Raw genomic sequence first — 5,131 nt, forward strand, 5'->3', positions numbered from 1 at the left:
ACAGACCTCACATGTTTAGCATCTTCGGTGCACCAGTAGGAAATGGGACTCCTGGGTAAGAGGCAGGCAGCCGATGAAGAGAGTGGAAAAGTCCCTAGCCAGCAACAGTATTACTGGGATACTGCTGGAGTGAAAGGAAGTGAGTCTGTGAAGTTTTCAGAGTTAAGGGTGGATATTACTAGGGTGAGGGAACCCAGACATTGGGCAGCTGAGAAAGAGCTGACTTCTCTAAGGGGCAGAAACACTGAGGTGTAGAGTCAACTCTGCCAGTAACCCACAAACACACACCACTACTCTTGGAACCCAGGAGGAACTAGGCATACCTTGGAGATACACAAACATCAATGACCTTTGTACCCAGCAGGCCCAGAACTAGGGATTGTTAGTGATGCTGGGAAAAGGATAGGGGCCAGGAGCAGACGCAAGGCTGAGAAGCCATATCCTCACTGCCCTGGGCCGGTGGGGAAGTGCACAGCTCAAAGGGTTACAGATCAGAGTATCCCTCAGACCCCACTCTGCCAATGAATCCCCCTGGCAAGTCAGACCCCACTCTTACCCTTCTCTCCCCACCTGTACGTTGGGCAAATTGGCTCTTAGCTCATCAGAAGTGCAGCAAGCAAGGTGCTCAGGTACAGGGAGAAGGGTGAAAGGTGGTGATGAGGAGTGGCGTGGGACTGGAGGCCCGACTGGCCCAGGGAGCTTGGGCACTGCCTCCTTCTACTGGTTTAACTGCGAAGAGCACGGGCAGCGGTCCTTTAGAGGGTCACGTGCCCTTCCTGCCCAATCCCAGCCTCTGCCAAGTGAGGCGCATGGGGGAGCGTCTGCCAGAGCTGCCCACAACCCCGTCCTCGCCCCTCCCCAGGTCCAGCTCACCTACCTCTGGCCACCACAGCCATGGCTGCTGCTGCTGCTGCTAAGTCGCTTCAGTCGGGTCCGACTCTGTGCGACCCCATAGACGGTAACCCACCAGGCTCCCCCGTCCCTGGGATCCTCCAGGCAAAAACACTGGAGTGGGTTGCCATTTCCTTCTCCAATGCATGCAAGTGAAAAGTGAAAGTGAAGTCACTGCAGCCTACCAGGCTCCTCCTTCCATGGGATTTCCAGGCAAGGGTACTGGAGTGGGTCGCCAGTGCCATGGCTACTGCTGGTTACATTGCAGCCCAAGCCCACACTTCCGGGGACCACAAACATCCCCCTCACCAGATGTGACCTCCCTCCAATGTTCAGGCACTGAGAACTGGGACCCACGTCACTATTCTGAGGCAGATGGTCTTAGAAAAGAGTGCTCCTCCTGTTATTTCCTCCAATTTTCCACTTCTGGCTCTTTTCAGCCTCCCCACCCACTGTGACCCTCGTTCCCTATCACTTGCACCTATGTCCCTAATACCAGGCCTCCATTTCCCCAGTTTTCCTGTTCAGAGGGCCCTGACACAGGCAAAAAGTGAAAGTGAGAGAAACAGAAGGTAGCTCCTTCCTCTCCTCTTGTTCATTCACTCCACATACATACACTGAAGGCTTGTGCGGTTAAGACTTGTGGATGCAAAAGTGAACACACCACCCCCAGGTTCAAGGAAGTCACCTTCTTGCTTGGGATTTCAGAGGAAACAAGAGATCTTCCTGTTCTAGCCATCTCAGTCCTTCAGATGACTTTGATCAGAAACAAAAATTATTAAAGTAGAAATAGGCACCCTGTTGCTGTGCTGTGCTAAGTCACTCAGTCATGTCTGACTCTGTGATCCCAAGCACTGTAGCCCGCCTGGCTCCTCTCTCCGTGGGGATTCTCCAGGCAAGAATACAAGAGTGGGTTGCCATGCCCTCTTCCAGGGGATCTTCCCAAACCCGGGATCAAACCCAGGTATCCCACATTGCAGCCACATTCTTTACCATCTGAGCCACCAGGGAAGCCCAAGAATACTGGAGTGGGTAGCCTATCCCTTCTCCAGGGGATCTTCCCAAACCAGGAATCAAACTGGGGTCTCCTGCATTGCAGGTGGATTCTTTACCAGCTGGGCTACCAGGGAAGCCCCATCCTGTTTTTACCCACTTCTAAAAACTGTTTGTTTAGCTCCTCAGTACTGGATCTTGTTACATTGGTAGACTGGATGGTGAAGTGATATGAACAGAAGTTAGGAAGGTGAGCAGGGAGGTCAGAATGTGAGGTAACGAAGACACGATATTTAAGAAGCTGAGTTATTGAGAAAGACTTGGGACCTGAGTTGGGAAAGCACTTTTCAAAAGAAGTTAGACCATGTGGTATGCATAATCCCCAGTTCAGTCTTCAGATCTCTATGAAGATTTTTTCTTTTCTTTTCTTTTTTTTTTTTTTTTTTGGAACACAAGTCAGATCCTTCTAGCTGTTTTTCAGTCCTGGTCCTTCCTCCTAGGTCTCACACTATGCCCAGCAGTTCAGCAAGCTCGATGGACAATGGTTTTGTTCTCTGAGCCTTCAACTAACCCAGTGTCTAAGGGCCCTTGTATTAGATCTTACAAAGACAAGTCAAAGGTGCCACTAGAAGCCAAAGTTCACCAAAACCAGGGAAAATGTAACATCAGATTATATTGAGGTGTTCTGTACCTGCTCTGCCCTCTCCAGCATCATATTGAGAATCGTGCAAGTCTAAAGAGTCCCACAGGTCTCTAGAGGTGACTTTTTTATTTAATTTTTATTTTATGTCAGAGTATAGTTGATTGTGGGGCTTCCCAAGTGGCTCAGTGGTAAAGAATCCACCTGAAATGCAGAGGACCAGAGTTCGATCCCTGAGTTGGGAAGATCCCCTAGAGCAGGGAATGGCAACCCACTCCAGTATTTTTGCCTGGAGAATTCCATGGACAGAGGAGACTGGTGGGCTACAGTCTATAGGGTCGCAAAGAGTCAGACACAACTGAGCAGCTAACTGTATTATACTATAGTTGATCGTGTTAGTTTTAGCTGCACTGGGATGTGATTCCATTATACATATACATGTATCCATTCTTTTTTAGATTATTTTTCCATACAGAATACTGAGGAGAGTTCCCTGTGCTATACAGTAGGTCCTAGTTGATTATTTATTTTATATATAGTTGGGTGTGTATGTTAGTTCTAAACTCTCAATTTATCGCTCTCCTACCTTTTCACTTTGGTAACTATAGATTGTTTTGGAAGACAGTGAATCTATTTCTGTTTTCAAGAAACTGTCTCTGATGAACTGAGATGAGTTCTCGGTTTTCAAGAAACCATTTCTGATGAGCCAGCTGGAGATCATGTGTGCTAGGTTGCTTCAGTCACGTCCAGCTCTTTGCGACCCTGTGGACTGTAGCCCTCCAGCTTCCTCTGTTCGTGGGTTCTCCAGGCAAGAATACTGGAGTGGTTTGTGATGCCCTCCTCCAGTGCAGGAGTACATTTCACCCCAGTGGAGATCCTTTCACCCTAGCATTTAATCCTCTCTGTGCAAACACACACACACACACACACACACACACACACACACACACACACACTTTTTAAGAACAAAATGAAGGGACTGGTGTGATTGTTGATAAACTGCTCAACCAAGACAGGCCAGGCTCAGGTTTTAGTCAGTCCTCTTTGGTATCACACTGCAGTCCCTCACACTATCATCCCCACTGACCATGGCATCTGCTGTGATAAGACTCTAGGAGATCAAACAAAGCTCCCCAAGCCCTCAAGCCAGCTAGATTTCAAAAAGAACAACCCGCCTTCCCTCCAGGCAGCAGTCGAAAGGCAGCCCACAAAGAAGCTGGCGGTCAGATAATCTCCACTTAGCCCACTCAGGCCTGGAGTCCCACAAAGCAGCACCTTCATTCCACAGCTGGACAGCCTCATACAGCAATCACACAGTTTCTGAGAGGCTGACTCACGAGTGCAACTTGCCCAAAGTCCACTCACTGTTTTGTCACTAAACTCCCTGGGTCTAGAGCAACCTTGATCAAGTCTTGCCTGCTCTCTCGGCCTTGATTCCTCATCTGCAAAAGCAGAGATGAGACCAGATGGTCCCCAAAATCATGACATGACCCTGAAGCAGCTCCTAAGGCCCAAACAAGCTCCTCACATACAGTAGGTAAAACAAATATGAATTTGAGTCCAAAATACCTGACTAACTAAGCCAACTAAACAATGTCCCTTGCCATCTGGTACTACAAGGATGGAGCCGCTGACCTCACTGACTTTCAACACACCCTGCCAGGAGGTCAAAGTGGAGGTCAGGAATGAGGCCCTCTGTGCTCTGGGAAATCTGGCAGAACAAGACTTCAAAGAAATATTTTCAAAGAAGATTTCATGAGCCCATTTTCTTGCATCTTCTCATGCCTAGAAAAGAACTAAAATCATTAAGACACATCTGCTCCTCATGACTAGCAGCAAGGCTCTGCCGAAATGTGTGCTTGACTGCACATCCCCCTTCAGCAGATCACGTATACACTGACCTCCACCACACACACACCTCTTCAGTGAAGTTCTTCAGAGCTAATTGAGAGGCTGTATCACAGGCTGTAGTCCTCACTTTGCCCGAAACAAAACTTAACACACAACTCTCACATTGTGCTTTTTTTTATTTGACAGCTTCATACAAAACTCATACAGCACTCACCAGGATTCAAAGCACCCTACACATATTAACTTATTCAGTTTGTTATTATCCAAATTTAAACATTGGAAACATGAGGCACAGACAGAGTAAGTAACTTGTCCAGGAACACACAGCTAGTAGATGGCCAAGCTGGGATTTGAACCCAGGATATCTGGCTCCAGCACTGTGTTCTGAAGAGCTATGCTCTCCTCACACTCATTTTTCAAGGATGTCATGTACCTTTATCCAATGGAGAGGCCTAAGTTTGGGCTCTAGAAGGCATGCTCTTCCCATAGGCCCAGGGTGGGACTGCTCAGCTGGGTTCTTTGCAAGCACCAGGAAGAGGGCAGAATGCTCCAGGGTCTGGGGCAGGCATGCTCCTCAGGCTCTAGATCACAGTGCAGACACAGCGTCTCTGCAAACGACCTGCCACCACCATCTTGAACTGAACGCTGTGCCTGGTCCTTGGCAGTCATGTGGTTGTGTTGGTTTCAATCCGTGGACCTGGGAACTCTGGTCTAAAGGGCTGGATGTGAGGCCTCTGTGTGTGGTCCCCTATGAAC

This window comes from Bos javanicus, chromosome 29 (genome assembly GCF_032452875.1).
Source record: "Bos javanicus breed banteng chromosome 29, ARS-OSU_banteng_1.0, whole genome shotgun sequence".
Lineage (NCBI taxonomy): Eukaryota > Metazoa > Chordata > Mammalia > Artiodactyla > Bovidae > Bos > Bos javanicus.